Genomic DNA, 20648 nt, shown 5'->3' on the forward strand with positions numbered 1-20648 from the left:
TCAAATATATAAAAAAATCAAGAAATATTGTTTCCATGAATATTCTTGTAAAAGCTACCAGAGGACAGGCTTCAACCAACCAAACTATGTATTTTGAAATAAAGGTAAATGAAGTCATGGTGAGCATTTAAATGTTCCACTAGTACTAACAACTGTGGGAACTATAATGCTTAAGAGAGTGAATATGAACATCTTACACCTTGAAATGTTAGACTATTGTAGAAATGTTAGACTGTTGTAGAAATGTTATAACTAATAAAAGTCAAAGGGTGAGAAAATGTAGGAGGTAACATATGTAGTTAACATGGCTTAGAGGAGGTCATACTTTATAATGTATTAAAGAGTAGACCATGTAAATATGGTGACCTTGGTGGAGGAAAATGAGCCTGGGATAGGGCTTGTTCTAATATTAGCTGTGCTCTAATATTAGCATATTGGTAAGCCTTCTTCCTCTCTTTCAGTTCAGTTCAGTTGCTCAGTCGTGTCCAACTCTTTGTGACCCCATGAATCGCAGCACGCCAGGCCTCCCTGTCCATCACCAACTCCCAGAGTTCACCCAGACTCACGTCCATCAAGTCAGTGATGCCATCCAGCCATCTCATCCTCTGTCGTCCCCTTCTCCTCCTGCCCCCAATCCCTCCCAGCATCAGAGTCTTTTCCAATGAGTCAACTCTTCGCATGAGGTGGCCAAAGTCCTGGAGTTTCAGCTTTAGCATCATTCCTTCCAAAGAAATCCCAGGGCTGATCTCCTTCAGAATGGACTGGTTGGATCTCCTTGCAGTCCAAGGGACTCTCAAGAGTCTTCTCCAACACCACAGTTCAAAAGCATCAATTCTTCGGTGCTCAGCCTTCATTAAAAAAATATTATCTGTGAATCTCTAATAGTTTCCACAGTATCTGCTTTTAATAAAAGCCAAATAACCAGGGCTTCTGCCTATATCAGATATCTAATGACCAGATCTCATCCTCTGAAGATTTCTATCATGGAAAAAGGTCAGGGTTAGAATTACTACATGATTCAGCAATTTCACTTCTGGATATATACTAAACAAAATTGGAAGAAGGGGCTCGATAAGATATTTACATCCCTTATGTTCATAACACATTATTCACAATAACTAAAATGTGGGAGCAACTCAAGTGTATATAGATGAATGAATGGATGAGGAAAGTGTGCTATGTATACACAATGGAAAATTATTCAACCTTAAAAAGGAAAGAAATTCTGATATATGCTGCAACATGGATGAACCTTGAGGACATTATGCCAAGTGAAACATGCCAATTACAAAAGATAGCATACTATATTATTTCACCTGTGTAAGTTACTTCAGTAAGTCAATATCATAGAGACAGAAAGTAGAATGCTGATGGCCAGGGGCTGAAGGAAGGGGAAGGGAGTTATTATTGAATAGAACAGAGTTTATGTTTTACAATATAAAAAGAGTATGGAGATGGATATTAGTGATACTTGCACAATGCTACGAGTGTATTTAATACTACTGAAATGTACCATTAAAAATGTTTAGGATGGTAAAAATTTATGTAATCTGTACCTTCACTTCAGTTCAGTCGCTCAGCCATGTCCGACTCTTTGCAACCCCATGGACTGTATCTTACCGCAATAAAAGAAAATGGGGAAAAAAGTTCAAGGTTAGACTCTTCTGTTTGTTAAGATTCCCAACTGGAAATAGCAGAATCCACTCTACCTACTTATACAAGAAGTGTTGCTTTGGGATCATTGAAAAGACTTGAGTTATAAGATTTGGGATAAGCCTTCAGGAGAAAAGCCCTAAAACCATATGCCAATACTGGTACCATCCTCAGATCACCATGTGACAATGTTCCATAGCCCGTTCAGCTACAGTTCTATAACTGTGGTAAGGATGCACTTCTGACTTGGATCTTGAGTATTGCTTGGTCCATGCACTGGTGCTCAAGGCAATTCCAAATGAACAGAAAATCCATATGCCCTCTAACCCTCAGGGGCTATCCCTTACTTTAATATTCAACAAGATGGATCATGTCTCACTGGTAAATTTCACTTATCTCTTGTGCTTCTGGGCAGACCATTCTATAGTCTGCTTCATAGTTTGCTAATACCTCCCAGCCTGTGCTTTCTTCACTGACCTCTCCCATACTTGCATAACTTTTATGTACCACTAACCCAAGTTTGTGGAGAAGGCAGTGGCACCCCACTCCAGTGCTCTTGCCTGGAGAGTCCCATGGATGGAGGAGCCTGGTGGGCTGCAGTCCATGGTGTTGCTGGGAGTCGGAGACGACTGAGTGACTTCACTTTCACTTTTCACTTTCATGCATTGGAGAAGGAAATGGCAACCCACTCCAGTGTTCTTGCCTGGAGAAGCCCAGGGACCAGGGAGCCTGGTGGGCTGCTGTCTATGGGGTCGCACAGGGTTGGACACGACTGAAGCGACTTAGCAGCAGCAGCAACCCAAGTTTGTATAATATGGAAGAGACTTTTCTGAAGGTTTGAAGATCTTGGAGGGTAATTATAGCACAGAACAGGAAATAATTTTGCCCCTAACACAAGGCAATTAGTGTAGAGAATACCTTTTACCAAAATTTTGTGGTTAGAGAGGCTAACTAATTAATAAAGCAATATCAACTTCCTATTTGATGGCAAACATGCTGCTGCTGCTGCTAATAAGTCACTTCAGTCGTGTCTGACTCTGTGCGACCCCATAGATGGCAGCCCACCAGGCTCCCCTGTCCCTGGGATTCTCCAGGCAAGAACACTGGAGTAGGTTGCCATTTCCTTCTCCAATGCATGAAAGTGAAAAGTGAAAGTGAAGTCGTTCAGTCATGTCTGACTCCCAGCGACCCCATGGATTGTAGCCTACCAGGCTCTTTGTAGCCTACCAAATCTGTCCATGGGATTTTCCAGGCAAGAGAACTGGAGTGGGTTGCCATGGCAAACATGAGTGTAGTAGAAAAGTGTTACACATCTCCCATCTTATGGACTTTCTCATCGGTCCCATCCCTCCATCTGCTGCTGACTCCATCACACTGCTGGGGCTCATCTCTTTCCAGAAGCTTTTTCTCATCTCTTACTGTTCATGTGCCCCTTCTTCTCTTGCCTGTGCTGCTGATAGGAACTTCTCTTACTTGATTACCTTTTTGTTTTACAGTTTTCTTCCAGATCATGTCTTGGGTAAGGGGTTTTTATTTCACAGCAAATTGGATTCATTGAATTATTTTTGTCCCTCATACAAATCACATGCTCCCATTTCTGTAGGTAAAAAGCCTACCTGCAGAATCTTTTGTACTGTAGCTACTTGGCTGTCCCTGAAACTAATAGTAAAACCTAGTGGTGGAGATTGAAATGGGAAACTCGTAAAAGGTACGGTTTTTCTAGTAGCCATGGACGGATGTGAGAGTTGAACCATAAAGAAGAATTGTTGCTTTTGAATTGTGGTGCTGGAGAAGACTCTTGAGAGTGCCTTGGACTACAAGGAGATCAAGCCAGTCAATCCTAAAGGAAATCATCCCTGAATATTCATTGGAAGAGAATGATGCTCAAGCTGAAGGTCTGATACTTTGGCAGCCTGATGTAAAGAGCCAAGTCAATGGAAAAGATTCTGATGCTGGGGGCAGTTGAAGGCAAAAGGAGAAGGGGGTTACAGAGGATGAGATGGTTGGATGGTATCACTGACTCAATGGGACATGAGTTTGAGCAAACTCTGAGAGAGAGTGAAGGACCAGGGAGCCTGGTGTGCTGCAGTCCCTGGGGTCTCAGAGTCAGACACGACTTGGCAACTGAACAACAGCAACAATAAATGACTGTTTTAAGCTGCAAGGTCATAAATGATTGCTTGTACTCTACTACTTCTTGGCTTGTAACTCCTCCCCACCCCAGTAAGTCCTATATCTGCACCACGTGACAGGAATGGTTTGTATCTGTCATCCCTGTAGGCAGCATTCATTCCACAAATATTTACTGAGTGCCCACCATGTGCCAGGCACTGTTACAATTCTTGAGATACCTCAGTGAACAAAACAAAGAGCTCTTTTTCTGGGGGTTATGTTTTAGTGGTGATAATCAAGGTGGAAGAAGATGAAACAAATACAAGAGGTAAATTACATAATATGTTAAAAGGTAGAAGTACTATGGAAAACAAAATGTAGAATGGGGTAGACAGGGATCGGGTGTTGCTATCAGAATTGGGAAACTGATTAATGTGTAGCTTGGCTTTGGATAAATTGCTGCTGCTAAGTCACTTCAGTCGTGTCTGACTCTGTGCGACCCCATAGACGTCAGCCCACCAGGCTCCCCCATCCCTGGGATTCTCCAGGCAAGAACACTGGAGTGGGTTGCCATTTCCTTCTCCAATACATGAAAGTAAAAAGCGAAAGTGAAGTCGCTCAGTCGTGTCCGACTCTTAAGACCCCATGGACCGCAGCCTACCAGACTCCTCCGTCCATGGGATTCTCCAGGCAAGAGTACTGGAGTGGTTGGATAAATTACTATATATATATATACATTCTTTAAGATAGAGTTCATGCTCTTTTTCTTTTTTAATCCATGTATCCCTAATAGAGTAACCAACATACATTGGGTGGCTGACAATTGTTGAATTAATTTTTCTGATGTGATTTAGCATACAAAAAGTGATTTGTCAGGTCTCATTCATAAGCAACATTACTTCAGCACTTTTCTAACTCAAGGACATTCCTTGGCTTCTGCGAAAAAATACCTGGCACACATTAATTTTTAAGGAAATCTCATTAGGAAATAATGTTCTATGCCATCACCTTCAATTTAGTTAATGTCTCCATTGAAGACTGGTTCACTGTGTTGTTTCTAGCATCTGGCAAAATGTAGCATATAGGCTAGGAAGAGTTGGCCATTATACAATCAGAAATGGAGGATGTAGCAAACTCTCAGGTATGTGTTGCAACATGGACATAGTTCTTGTGTACAGAAAGGAAAGAAACACAAATTCTGCCAAAAATCAAGATGCCTCCATGTATACTAGCTTTGAAGATTGAATTCATTTAGAATTCATTTCCCCTAATAGTGCATTAGTGAGAAGTATATCTCAACCCACCAGGCTCCTCTGTCCAGGCAAGGATACTGGAGTGGGTGGTCATGTTCTTCTCCAGGGGATCTTCTCAACCCAGGGATTGAACTAGCGTCTCCTGTGGCTCTTGCATTGCAAGAGGATTCTTTACTGCTGTGCCATGGGAAAAGTCCAGTGCTGTAGTACTAAGGGTGTAAGTTGGCTTGGTAACTGCTGCTGATTCTCGGATGATTCCATGTGAGGATCACAAGAAGGTGCTACATGTGACACAACAAAATCAGAAAAATCATAATATGCACCCAAATTCTGCTAATTTGACTCCTTTCATCTCTTTTTGAAAAGACACTGAACTCTCAAAATCCTTGATACCATGTCTCTTAGTCAATATGCAGGCCGATGACTCCTCTTTTTTCCTTCACAAAGGAAGAGGTAGAAATTACTGTTGACTTTATCCTACTCATATTGTTACTTCAGTTCAGTCGCTCAGTCGTGTCCAACTCTTTGTGACCCCATGAATCGCAGCACGCCAGGCCTCCCTGTCCATCACCAACTCCGGAGTTCACCCAGACTCACGTTCATTGAGTCAGTGATGCCATTCAGCCGTCTCATCCTCTGTCGTCCCCTTCCCCTGCCCCCAATCCCTCCCAGCATCAGAGTCTTTTCCAATGAGTCAACTCTTTGCATGAGGTGGCCAAAGTACTGGAGTTTCAGCTTTAGCATAATTCCTTCCAAAGAAATCCCAGGGCTGATCTCCTTCAGAATGGACTGGTTGGATCTCCTTGCAGTCTAAGGGACTCTCAAGAGTTTTCTCCAACACCACAGTTCAAAAGCATCAATTCTTTGGCACTCAGCCTTCTTCACAGTCCAACTCTCACATGCATACATGACCACAGGAAAAACCATAGCCTAGATGAACCTTTGTTGACAAAGTAATGTCTCTGCTTTTGAATATGCTATCTAGGCTGGTCATAACTTTCCTTCCAAGGAGTAAGAAAGAAAGTGAAGTCGCTCAGTTGTGTCCGACTCTTTGCGACCCCATGGACGGTAACCTATCAGGCTCCTCCGTCCATGGGATTTTCTAGGCAAGACTGCTGGAGTGGATTACCATTTCCTTCTCCAGGGGACCTTCCTGACCCAGGAATCGAACCTGGGTCTCCTGCATTGCAGGCAGATGCTTTACCGTCTGAGCCACCAGGGAAGCCAAGGAGTAAGCGTCTTTTAATTTCATGGCTGCAGTCACCATCTGCAGTGACTTTGGAGCCCAAAAAATAAAGTCTGACACTGTTTCCACTGTTTCCCCATCTATTTCCCATGAAGTGATGGGACCAGATGCCATGATCTTCGTATTCTGAATGTTGAGCTTTAAGCCAAGTTTTTCACTCTCCACTTTCACTTTCAGCAAGAGGCTTTTGAGTTCCTCTTCACTTTCTGCCATAAGGGTGGTGTCATCTGCATATCTGAGGTGATTGATATTTCTCCCAGCAATCTTGATTCCAGCTTGTGCTTCTTCCAGCCCAGTGTTTCTCATGATGTACTCTGCATATAAGTTAAATAAGCAGGGTGACAATATACAGCCTTGACGTACTCCTTTTCCTATTTGGAACAAGTCTGTTGTTCCATGTCCAGTTCTAACTGTTGCTTCCTGACCTGCATACAAATTTCTCAAGAGGCACGTCAGGTTGGTATTTAAAAGATGTTTTAGAGATAAAAGAAAATCTTGAAAATTGCTAGAAATCATGTGGTTCAACTCAGTGAATCACACTGCCAGCAGGCAAATTATTTCTTGGCAGTAGAAATTGTCTAGCTATCATTTTACTCCCTAAAGCTGATCTTTATAAGAATTCATCGATCCTTAATGTGGAATACTTCAGATGACCTAGTCCAATGGCAAAAATCAAAACCAGTAAAGACTGGTTTGGCAGCCTAGAGACAGTTCACCTTGGAATGAATGGGTCAAGAATCTGAATACAAGGTAATTCTCCAGCTCTTTTCAATTGTTTTTTCATTATGGAGTCCATAAGATTTTAACCTGGAACCACAAATGGAAGTGTTTATTCGGAATAATCAAGCACAGAGAAAAGAAACACCAACTCAAAAGCGAATGTATATGGTATTAAATGGTATTAAATATTAAAAATGGAGAAAGCACCTAAGTGCTTTGATGAACATCTTTTGGCTCAGTTTCTATAAAGAGTCAATGCTCCATGTTTTCATGCGATTTTATATCAGGCAGATAAAATGATTTGCAAAGGAGCGAATAATGTATTTGTGAAATAAAAAGAATGTCGTGGAAAAGCCTGTACCACTAGACTATTCCCAATTTATGAATGTTGGTAAGTCATTTGTGTCTCTGGAGCCCAGCTCTTTTTGGTAAAATGGGGAACAATTTTGCTCATTTTCCACAAATATTATGTTAATCCAGTGAGGGAACACAAGTGAACATGTCCTGTAAAGCATTACATGCTGCACACATTTGAAGTTTGATATTATTTATTATTTTTGCAGGGACTGTAGCACAAATGGTTTCTTAACCATATAATTACTTGTCCCAGAATTGCTATTAATATGAACATGATTTCCAGACATTTCCCTTGCTTGAACTATTTCCCCACTTTCCTCTCATCTCACCTGATATGTCTGTTCTGTCTGCATGATCCCTCCAAACTGCTGTTTCCCTATTCTGCAAATGCCAGGGCTGGCACCATCTCTCTGCCTACCAGATAAGGAACACTACCTATCTGTGTTCCCTTGTTAATCTATTGACCTTTAAGCACAGTTGTGTTTCATTAAGAGGGCATGTACTTTGAGGCAAACATTTTCCACTGGTTTAATTTTAGCTGTAAGAGAGACAAGGGAGGTGTGTTGCCAAAAGATGTCACTTACACCGAGGAGGAGAGGAAGACACTCTCAGGCACATTCCTCTGGTATCATCTAGTATTTAATTTTCTGCAGCAAAGAGTTCTGCTGTACTGATTTCATGGAAAATACAGAAAGAGGTAAAACAATAGAGCATTTCAGCGCTCCTTCCAGGAGGGTACACTGCCAGGGCATGAGGAGCACAAAATAGAAATCAATTTGGATAGATTATGGTTGACTAGTTTCACAGGATATCTATTAGGATCTCTATTACACCAGTTTTTAACTGGTTAACTCTGGGCAGGTTGAGAGCTTTCTGAACCTCATTCTGTGTTAGGAAGGAGTAACAGTAACTTTCTTGTGTAATTATTAGTAAGCGTTAGTACTATTCAATACATGTGAAATGTTCTGGCACACAATGGGAATTTGCTGTATATCTCAGGAAACTCAAACAGGGGCTCTGTGTCAACCCAGAGGGGTAGGATGAGAAGGGAGATGGGCAGGAGGTTCAAGGGGGGCAGATATATGTGTACCTATGGCTGATTCATGTTGAGGTTTGACATAAAAGAACAAAATTCTGTAAAGCAGTTATCCTTCAATTAAAAAACTAATAAATTTAAAAAGTTCTGGCATAAAGTGGGTGCATCATAAATATTACTTATACCTGTATAAACAGTAAATACTATTGCTCTCAGTGGATAGTGACCACATGTCTGTATTGAGAAACAGCTCAAAGAGGCACACTACACATTTGCTGAAGACTTAAGCTATGGATACATAAAGTCTTAAGAATATCGGAGTCCAGACCCCCAGAAAAGCAAGATTCCCTTCCATGTATCATCTATGACTGGCAAATATCCAGCCTCTGATTAAACTCAACAAGGGACAGGATGTCCATTAGCTACAAAGGAATTCATTCCTTTAAAGAACAGTTCTAACTATTAGAAAGAGCTTGCTTACAATCCTTTGAAATTTAGCCTTTCATAAATTCGGCCCATTAATTCTACATCTTCCTGTTACAGTGTTAAAGATGAAGCTGAATCATCATTATTTCATGAAACACCTATGAAAAGAATGAAGACAAAATCATGCCAGACTTAAGTCTTCTCTTGTTTCAGGTCTTAAATTTATCCTTTATGATATCATTGGCAGCCCTTTACTGGCCTAGGTTACTCTAGTTTTTAAAGTGTAGTCTTGTTTTTAATGTATAGGAACCAGGTTTGAACATAGTGCTATGAGTGTGGCCAAATACAATGAGCCTCTCTTTATTAATTGGCATTCTGTGCGTTTATAAATGTAATCTAAGTTTGCAGTTTATATTTACCTTCCACTAGGAACAACACACGCATTTATTCAAACCAGGACACTTTTGAGAGTGAAAGGTGTGCTATTAGCAATTACACTTGGAAAACAGACATAAACTGGAATTGTTACGATGAGCAAACACAGGTCCTCATCCTACATCAGAAGCATGCTCCCATTTTGTTCTCTTTTACCTCTCTTTCAGTTCTCGTGTAAATGGTCTCTTCTCTGGTTTATTCTAGTAGTTCGTGGAAGTTTATGGAATTCAACTGCATAAGTCTTGTACTATATATGCTCTAATTGCTTCTAACAGATAGCCTTTTGGTAAACACAACAACTTTCACTTCTTTACTTTAAATCTCACTAACATACCAGGTTTGTGTACTCTCTTTTATAAAAATTTTAAGCTTCCTTTCCTGTACATTCTCTGTACATTAGAATGCTATAATCATGAGACTGTTAAAATTACCCTGGTGTTTATACTTTTCTATTGAATCAATGCTTCTCATATATCTGTGGCTTTTGAGTATTTCTAGCTTTATCAATTTATCTGAGTAATTATCTCTGATATTTCAGGTTGACACTTTTTGGATCACATCATCAAGTCTACAAATAATTATATCAAATTGCATTTATTTAATACTTTGCACATTGCAAAACTGCTTTCATATTCACATTTGAATGTTCCAACAACTCTTGAGAAAGGCTGAAAAAGTATAATTATCTTGTCTTTATAGAGAAATGGATGGCTTAAACTCAAATTTTTAATATCTATTCCAGTGTTCCTTCAACTATGCCATAAGGTTTTCTTCTTTCTTATCATTCAATAAATATCTCTACCCTTTTGCCTATTTTCATGCAGTGAATGATATATTTTTAAGAAAACAAGTAGTTATTCAACAGCATCTAAACACTTTCTTTTCCTAAGCCATGAGACTCAGTTTGAAGACACTTTGTAAATAGTACACATCCCTGTGTTTTTGTCCTTCTCGTAATGGAATAAAAATCACTAGACACAGCTTCTGTCTCTGGCCGTGTAATTTTGCCTTACATTTGGGCTCATGTGAATAAGCAAAGTTGGTAAAGTTGAAGGGTTCTGGAGATACAGGCAAGTTCTCCATCAGATGCTGCACATTGTTGTACTTCTATCTTATTGTTCTATCAGATGGACACAAGGATAACTTTAAACTCCTTTTCTAATAGTTGCCAATCACTGCCAGACAGTGGATACACCTCATCTCATTTCAAGGATATCCTGCACCTGGAAAGCCAGATACTTAGTTCTTGAGAAGATAGTGATTCACCTTATTTGAAAAGATCCTCATGTCTGAATTATAGATTCCAGGATGTAGTTTTTCTTCTCCTCCTCCTTGTCACATTTTTTTGTTCTCCAAAGTACTGAGATTAGGTTCACGCCCTTTAGTTCACTCTTTCATCTTTATTTCTGTCTTCTCAGTAGCAACCTTTTCTATTTCCTAATACATCAAAAATAGAAACTTAGCCCTTATGTGTTTTTAGTCTCTTCGTTAGCAGATATTTTATCTATGGTACAAGTTATAATGTAACTCCTCCCTTTCCTTCCTGCTGGCCTTTAAGACTAGATGTTTGTAATGAAGATGAGTAGTGCAGACAACTCAAGCCCCTCAAAGGAGAAGTTTAATCTGAATGTTCCAAGTCTTTTTCTTTCTCAGACTTGGCTGCTGCTGTTAAATTTTGGTCTTCTGGCAAGATTGGAACCCCAGGAAGAGAAATAATATAGTATCTAAGGCATAATACATCCTGACTACTCTTTATATGGCACCAAGACCAATTTTAATCTGCAAAAACTGAACATTGTGTCTTTGGAACAAAAGTCCAAATCCCAACTCTTACAAATTTACGACTTGACCTTGGGCTTGCTACTTGATTATTCTAAGCATCAGATTCTTCACTTGTTTAAAATGAAGGGCTTGAGCTAGCTGCTCCTCAATATTTTTTTTCCTATTTTGATAATAATTTATTCTTATCATGAATAAGGTATTTCATATATGGTTTTGAATATCACACAATAGTCCTCTCCCTGGTTGGGTGTGATGGGTTTGATGACCAGGAGATGGTAACTGATACTCAGTGGTGTTGCTTTTAAGAGAATGATTTACTTCTTTTAACCTTCTATTAACTGCTCATGAATATCCTTCATTTTGTCTTTACATTCATTTCACATATTTCTTTCTAGAGTATTAAATGCATAGAAAAATCACTTTACTTGAAGAGATTATTTTTTTAAGCTTTCACATTCATAACTCATCATTGAGATTCTGGAACTTTAGAAGATTTGTGGACTTTAATATTCTGTGCTCTTCAGAGTTTGTGTCTGTGAATATACTTGTCTGTGATGGAGTCTAGGTCCCTGCAGGGTAAAAAATATGCAGCTCTCAAAGGTAAAAGTCTCTGTCTAATTTTAGGTGGTTTCTGTCTCCTATTTATCACAAGTTTTTTTTTTTTTTTTTTTCCTCCTCAAGTGTCCGATATTTCCTAGGGTCCAATATTTCACAAGCCCTGCAGCATAGCTGTGAGATGGGTAACAAACCAATTTATATTTTATAGATACTAAAACTGAGGCACAGAGAAAGTATGTGACCTGTTCCAGCACTCCAGCAGCTCAGCAAGGAATAGCAGAATAAAGATCAAGAAAAGAAATAACCTAATTCCTCTGTGATTCTCTTTTGCTGAGGATCAGAGCACTGAGCTGACAGAATCTCTGAGAAACTAGCAGCCTACTATCCTCTTTGTAGGGAAGCCTATCTATGAGTTTATTCAGTAGAGATGGTAAGCTCCTGACTATAGTCTATACCAGTGTTTAACATTCTTCATTACTAGAATGTCTTTCCTCAGACTTTGCCATCATCCACAACCATACATTGGCACTTCTCAAGTCATGCCTTGAACCGTGTAACAGCCTTCAGACTAGGCTGTTACAGTAATTCCTCTCCTCCACTCCCTGCTTCTACCTACCTCACCCAATCTGTTCTACATTCTGTGTCCAGTGATCTTCCTTAAGGCACTATTTCATAGCACCACTTGAGTGTGCAAAGTGTGTAAAGGCTTCCTGGTTCCCAACATATCAGGCCTATATTCTCTGCCATCAGAGTTGGATTCTGCTCCATTCATTATTCAACCATATTATCCTATCATGTCCCTAGTCCAGATATGCAGGTCTCTTGTTTTCTTTCCTCAGGATCTCACTTTGCTTTTAAATCTTAGTCTCCCTGCGTCCTCCTTGAAGCCTTTGTTGACTGCTCTAGCTGCAGCAATCTCGTTGCTGTGTTAACACTAATTGTCCTGTGGTTACTGTTACCCACAGTCATTCTCTCACTGCATTTGTGTCTCTTTAGTCTATCTGGACCATTAAGCTTCCAGGACTGCTGTGTCTTCTTTTTGTCTTACAATAGTATGAAGTACAATAAATGAAGACTATAAACAAAATGACAGTGTTCTCAATAAGTGTTAGTCGACTCTGAAATTCAGTGTACTGGATTTGTCAGTTATATTGTAGGCGTGTATGTGTGTGTGTATTTATGAGTAAAACTTTTTACTTTTGAAACAGAAAATAGAGTTACAGATGTATTGTATAAAATAAACTATGGTTACCAGGGAGTAAGTGGGAAGAGGGATATATTGGGAGATTGGGATTGACATATACATACTACAATATATAAAATAGATAACTAATAAAGACCTACTATATATGGGCTTCCTAGGTGGCTCAGTGGTAAGGAATCCACCTACCAAATAGAAGAGATGCAAGAGACTCAGTTTCAATCCCTGGGTCAGGAAGATTTCCTGCAGAAGGAAATGGTGACCCACTCCAGTACTCTTGCCTGGAAAATCCCATGGATGGAGGAGCCTGGTGGGGCTACAGTCCATGGGATTGCAAAAAGTCAGACATGACTGAGTGACTGAACATGCATGTACAGCTACTATATAGCACAGGGAACCCCACTCAATGCTCTATAATGGCTTACGTAGAAAAAAAAATCTTAAAAAAAAAGAGCAGATATATATACATATATCTGATTATAATTGATTAACTTTGTTATACATCTGAAACTAACACAACATTGTAAATCAACGATATTCCCATAAAAAAAATTGTTGGAGGTGGAAAGCTAACACAGCATAAAAGAATTTGTGGGGTCAATTCAAGGCAGGAAGCTGGAAAGTTAGAGCTTGGCTAACCTGCTACAACTTGAGGAACTGAATTTTAAATATATTTAATTTTACTTATATTTAAACTTGAATAATCACATGTGGCTAATGGCTGTATTACACTAAACAACACTAACATTTTTTAGGATGAACCAGCAATCATTTCACATACCAATCTCCAAAAATGTTGTGAGGATTCAACCTGTATATTTTCTTTTTAGAACATTCTTTGTTTCCTCATTAATAGGTTTGCACTTGAAAATGTATTTTGCGCTTGCTGCTGTGACTACTGTTATAACCCTCTCTTTTTTCTAAAGTCCCTTCTAACTCGTAGATTCTGTGATTGTTTCTAGATGTTCCTTGGAATTGTTTAGTTATTACAATCTTGATATACATAAAATACTCTGACCTCACTGAAAGAAACAGATTGACATATAAATTGATGAATTTGGAGGCATTTGAAGATGAGACCTAAATGTTCTCAATCAGGGACAATTTTGCCCCACAGGGAACATGTAGTCATATTTGGAGATGTGTTTTGATTTTCATAACTAGGGGGAGTAGATATTCCAGTTGGATAGAGGGCAGAGGTGTGGCTAAATTTGTACAGGACAAAGCCCCCAAATGTCCATAGAGCTAAGGCTGAGAAAGTCTGATTTACACAATCATTTAAGGAAAAGGTATCATTTATATAAATACATAAGACTTCATTCATTTGAAAAGAAGGAAAGATTATTACACAAAATTGTTTGCCTAGATGTACTAAATCTGTAAAGTTTTATAACTTTATAAATGCATGTTTGCCTTTGAATTCCCTCTTCCATGTCAAGGACTTGTGAAGTCAATGAGAACAATGATAGTTTTGTTAACCCAAGAATATTTGACCAAAGTCTTGACTTCTTCTTTCTTTCCCTCTGAAGTTCTCATTGTGCATCTTATTATTACCATTATTAGACAGTCCTAATTTTAGTCTTCATCTGTGTTTTCATTTTCACAGAGCACTATCTGTATTAGAACAAAGCCACTGGTCAAACAATGAGTCCAGGTGAAAAATGACATGATATTGCAAAATCACCTTTTCAGGTGGTATTTGTTGGGACTCCTTTTTCCTTGGAAATATTTTATTTGGTAGTGTGAGGCCAGTTAATCTTTCTTCCTCACTTGAGGCAGGAAATAATTAATACAACCTGAGGGGAAAGGCTGGCAAGCTGGTCAGAATGAAATCTGACACCTAGTGAAATGTGCTTCGTTTTCCGGTTTCAGCCTTAGCGTGAAATTTCCTGAGGTTCAGAGAAAGGTTCATCAAATCTTGGCAAATCTCTCCATAAATTGGGCAGTGTCAGATTCCAAAAGAAATGTGAATGTTTTACCTGGCTTCAAATTTCTAGTGTTAAAAGTTTCAGTTGTCCAGTCAAGAAGGCTCCTTGCAGTATCAAGAAAAATCTCAGTTTCTTATTTTGGATAACTTATTGGAAGGGACAATTAACTGAGAAATCTCCAGGGAGACATATTTCATAGCAACCTATCCAATATGGTTCAGATCGTGCAGGAATTTTCAATAGACCTGGATGCTATCATGGCAGCAACAATTTCACATTGCTCATTATCAGATCATATCATAAGTTTCCCTCATTCAAAGCCAAGCTAAGGAGAAAATACTCTCCCAGAGGGCTTTTCGAAGTTCACTGGAGAGAAGAATGCATGGAATATTTTTTTTTACTAAGTTCCAGAGTGGAAAGGAAAGTATAAGAATCAAGAGAAAATCTGTAAAATATTGTTCATGAAATGAATTCTAATAGGCTATGAAGGTGAACAGGGAGGTCACATGTCCAAATTATAATAGTATCAGTATCAGTAGTTCTGGATTTTGAAATAAAAATGGTAGAAAACCTTGTCCTGATTTGAGTAGATTTGAGATCTGATATATTGCATGCATTATTTATTTAAGTACTGTTAATTTACAATGTTGTGTTAGTTCCTGCACACATTAAAAAAAAAAAAATCTCCTTGCAAAACCTTCATACATCCACTTAGTACCAAAGGACTCCCCTGCCCAGTTCCCAGGGGGCTCTAGGCAGGTGGATTGCAGCCCTGCTAAGTCAGCTAAGGGAAGCTGCCTTTCCAGCGTGTTGCTCCTTTTAAAGGAGCTATATCCTTCCAGGGCCTTGGAATCATTACAACCTCATGATAAAATTTCTGGCAATTTAATTAACACAAAGACATTTGAATAGTTTCTAGTGTTTTGTAATCTCCTTCTGTCTGAGTACCATATAATCAAGGACATTCAACTGGAACAGAATTAGCCTACTTTAAGGATACCCCAAACAAATTCATACATGCTGAAGTTATTTAATCATTGGGGCTGAGAAATGGATGTGGTTAAGATGATGAACAGACTTTCCCCATTGTGTTTTTGATTGAAGGGAGTGCTCCTATAGAGATATTGATCTCTGGGATAAATAAAAACACTGGGGATTAAAATCACATTGATTATCACTAACTACTCCTCCTTTTTCATCGAAAGCAATACAGGGTCCATCAAATAAGGTCTATAGCCACAAATCAAAGGCCATTTTTCCATGTCCAAACATGGGGAAGAATGTTGTTACCAAATCTATCTTTTCAATCACTCCTGTAACATAGGTAGCGACTGCTGTCGGCAGTGACACAGGCCAACATGAAGAGTGATGATAGGTTATTCTTTCTTGGTCTTTTTGGTAATCAAGCACTCTGAAATTGTGATTGATTGCTGGCTCATAGTGGATTTTTTTTTTTGAGAGTGATGTTCCAAAAGATTTCCTAAGGCTGAATCTAAAATAGCACAGTAAAAACAAAATTATAAATTTATCCCAATTGGGTATATTATTATTGAGGCTAAAAACTAATTTTCAAAATATTCCTGAAAAAAATCATATCTTTTGAATCAGTTTACCAGGAAATTGTTCAATTGTTCCAACGAAAGTACTGATTTTAAAAACACCTGAGTGTTCTGTTTTGATTAGTGATAAATGGGGTTTAATACCTGGCAAAATTCAAAATCCATTCGACAATGCTCTGACCTCAATATCTTTCTTTGAAATGAAAACAAGCTGTGAGTCATGGCTTGAATTGATCTGTAACACAAATACTGGGACTAGCTCCCAGCAAATGATGGTTTCCTTTGGCTGCGAGCAGACAATTGGTGGCCCAGTTAGGTGAACCAATTCTTTGACCCGAGAGAAGAGAATCCACTTGCAGGGGCCCAGAAAGAGCTGAGTTATAGCAGCACAGGAATGAATGAGGGGACCAAGTTTGAATCACAACAGGATTTTCTCTAACTCCAGACTCCTGACCTAGTAGAAGGAATGATGCCCTTTTCTCCAGAAAGTCAGAGAGCAGCAAAACTCTGTATTTTCCTAAAGGGGACAATTTAGTATCCTGCTAAGCTGAGAGTAAAATAAACCTGCCAATCCTTCCTGCTTAAACCATCCACTGACATGGGAGTAAAGAATTGCTCAAGGAAATTAATGGCAGGCACTTAAAAAAACTAAGTGGGAAGAAAATTCTGCACCTTAGGGGCAACTGTCTGAAATTTATGGCTGTAGAAAGTACTTTAATCAACTCCTGTAGCTGTATTTTAAAAAAAGATTGGATAATTTTATGATCAATAACAGTATTTGTAAGCCTGTATGCTAAAATGGGAAAAGCAAATCGCATGCTTCAAAGCCTAGGCTAGTTGCTGCAGGTGTTTAGAAGGAATGTTTCCATTACACACATCATTATAAACCAGCCCAGGCAAATTATCGTCTATTTCTGCTTTTACGTGAAGCATGAGGAATTGGTCACTGCAAGTGGCCTAAGACTAAGTTAAATGTCTGACATAGAGATTGTCAGGGCTCTTTGCCCATTAACTATTAAAGAACAGACATGTTGGGGCTATACGGGGCTGGGTGGAGCTCGAATGGGAAAGGCAGAATGTAATGAGGAGTTGGTTTCCCTACATCTAATTTGATGCTGACAACTGTATTTCCATTACTCCTTGGTAAAAGAGTGAGAGGAGAAACGCAAATGCCAAAGAATGATGTCAGCTAAATGCCTGAGGTTTAACCAAGTGACAGAGAGCCCAGGGGCTCCTTCTTTGTCCAATACATGTTGGTGTGAGCAGACGACTCAGTAAAATTCCCATCATCTCTATATGTAATGCCAGGGTCTTTTTTGCAGTGGAATTTTGGAGTTTACTTTAAAATTCACTTATAAAAATGTTGGAGGAAATTTAATAAAAGGAGTAAAAGGGTTCAACATTACAAATAACAGGAATAGTAGTTGTACCCTGGAAGATGTCAGTCTGAGCAGATCCATTTGGAGCCCACTTCCAAGAGACTTCATTGTTTCCAGTAGTCATGTATGGATGTGAGAGTTGGACCATAAAGAAGGCTGACGGCGGGAGAATTGATGCTTTCAAATTGTTGTGCTGGCGAAGACTCTTGAGAGTCCCATGGACTGCAAGGAGATCAAACCAGTCAATCCTAAAGGAAATCAACTCTAAATATTTATTGGAAGAACTGATGTTGAAGCTGAAGCTCCAATACTTTGAAGAGTCTGAAGAGCATTACTATAAGGGAGTTCAGCTTGTCAGGATATATCATACTGGCCATCAAAGACAGCACAATACTGAGGTTGAATGTCATACCATTATTGCTTCCCACTTTAGACTAATTGTAGGAAAGGGCTGTCTGGTTTGTAGAATAGTTTTACAAAGTGCAGTTGAATTACTTTTAATCAGACCTGTACTATCATCTTATAACCCAAGGCCTCAGCTTCATCCTTCAAGTGATGAAGTTATAAGCGACTACACTGATTCACAGCCAATGATTTCTTATCTATTAAAAGTCTCTTGTAATTTGGAAGATGTTGACTAATGAATGGTATGTTCTCTAAGCCCCTATGTGTCAGCCATTTACAATTCATCAATAACCACTGGAAGGACAAATAAAGGCTTTGAATATATTCAGTTGAGATTACTATAGGAATAAAAAGAAATTGGATGCTTTCTTTAGCCAACCAACCCATAACTAAATAAAAATATTAAATCACTATCATGCTTCTTAACATACAACTCTCTTGTCTCTATCTTGAGACACTTAAAAAATACCAACCTTGAACCCACTCTTCCCAGCAGCATTACCCAGTGCCACGCCTTGGTGGAGAGAGAGTGAAGTGGGCTTCTTCTCAGGCATGAGGAATGTTGGTAAGCGCTTATATTACAGGTGAGCTGTGTGTCAATGCGAAAGCGTTGCTTTAATGTCTCCCACCTGGAAACCGGAAATCCTCAATAGTCCTTCCCTTCCATCTTGTGCTGAGTTTTACATTAATAAGGTAATGCCTTTACGTTCTCTGAGGTTTCAGGGAGAAAGGCACGCAGGAGAAGAGCTGTTATTATTTCTGAGACCTCCTGTCTCGAGCTAGCTTAAAGGCTGAGGGTCCCGAGGTGGTGTTATAATAGCAGTTCTAATAATGTGCAGTAACAGCACACCTCGAGTGAGGCACTCAGAGGGCATTATACACATTTATTCATTAAACCTGAACACACCCCAGAGATAGGTTAACTGCTATGATACCTCTTTATGCCAAAGTAAACGAAAACAAAGACAGGGGAAGCAGGTTAGTCATGACTGTATAATGAAGCTCTGGTAAAACTGGGGTGAAGCTGGTGTCCTGCTTCCTAAGGATTCAATGAAAGGCCTGGCTCCATTTGGCATGATCATATGCTTGTATGGATATGTTTATTTAATTTTATACCATCTTGTTCGAGAAATAACTGGGGAACACATTCTTAAAACAGCTAGATAATAGAATTTGAAAGTAAGTGCTTAGAGAAAAAGACCCAAGGAAAATAAGGATATGAAAATGAGATGAAGCTAGGATGAAGTACAGTTTGTATTTTATGTGAACAATGATTGCCACATGATTTTGTTACAAATAAATGGAAAATCATAGTCTCAGTTTCCCCTGTTTATGTGCCTTGGAAAGGAAAATTTTTGTGCCTTGGGAAGGAAAAGTATACAGAAAGCATTAAAGATTTGTAAACTAAACTTCAAGCTATATGCTGAGTGGTAAATCAGAATAGTATCACTAGGGACCGCTAGACTCTCAAATCTAGTGGTACCTCTTCTAAAGGGCAAATGTAAGAAGTGGATGGCATTTTCCCAGTATCTGGAAACATGAACATCAGAGACAGTGAGATAAACTGAGGAACCTTGGGCAGTGGCAGCAGAGACTTAATGTTCTATTCCCCATAGAGAGGTTGGAAGGTGGGGTTGAATTGGTACCGCAGATAGGGCAGTGACTCATGGTCTCGGCAGAGTCTGTAGACACAGAGATCCTCTCAACAGCATGAACAGCAGCCATGAACAAACGTGGTGTCAGCAGCACAGTGCTACCTCCACCTGTGGACAGCATCAGCACAACTGAGCAAAGTGTCAACATGGTGAAATGACTCTCTGCCAACCCCATCCATCAATCCCACCCTGAAGGTGTCAGCTCCACCGTGGGAACCCCAGAGACAGGGGAAAGGAAAGGACTGATGAGGGGCTTGGTGTTTGAGAAACATAGCTATTCTTCTGTCGGAAGCAATGGAATTGACTTGTGCTATCTGAAAGCAGTGGGACATCCAGTTAGAAAGAAAACTTTTTTCTAAGACTTTATAGAGACAAAGTATATTTTCATTAGATTAGCATGGCTTAAATGTAATGATTTCTTTAGATAATCAACTTCTATACCCTTCCTTAGATTTCCCAGGTGATGCTGTGGTACAGAATCCACATGCCAATGCAGGAGATGCAAGAGATGTGGGTTTGATCCCTGGGTTGGGAAGATCCCCTGGAGAAGGAAATGGCAACCACTCCAGCATTCTTGCCTGGAAAATTCCATGGACCAAGGAGCCTGGTGGGCTACAGTCCATGGGGTCGCAAAGAGTTGGACATGACCACGCAATTGAATACGCACACACACAAGTGTTTCCTTTAGTCACAGCACTATCATAGTTTTTGCTTATGTGTGTGTTTGTATGTGTGTGTATGTGTTTCTGATTTTGTTTCTTGAAGTCCTCATCCAGTATACGAAGGCAAAGTTTTGCATGTGGTGGGACATTCACAGATGGAACTTAGATATCAGGTGGGGACTTCATGTCCCTTAGTTTCTAGAGAAGATCACCTTAAAGCCCTGTTCTATGCCCTGTGGAAGTCCAAAATGACCCTCACTTTTCTTGTACGGGCATTAGAG

At 39.4% G+C, this 20648-nt stretch overlaps 1 non-coding gene across 1 annotated transcript; it reads right to left on the reverse strand.

Moving 5' to 3' along the window:
- Window positions 1-6167: 6167 nt before the first annotated feature.
- Window positions 6168-6240, reverse strand: TRNAC-GCA (transfer RNA cysteine (anticodon GCA)). Its single transcript has one exon. It is a non-coding gene; the product is annotated as a tRNA-Cys (tRNA).
- Between the last annotated feature and the right edge of the window lie 14408 nt (window positions 6241-20648).

Source organism: Bos indicus, chromosome 9 (assembly GCF_029378745.1).
Source record: "Bos indicus isolate NIAB-ARS_2022 breed Sahiwal x Tharparkar chromosome 9, NIAB-ARS_B.indTharparkar_mat_pri_1.0, whole genome shotgun sequence".
Classification (NCBI taxonomy): Eukaryota; Metazoa; Chordata; class Mammalia; order Artiodactyla; family Bovidae; genus Bos; species Bos indicus.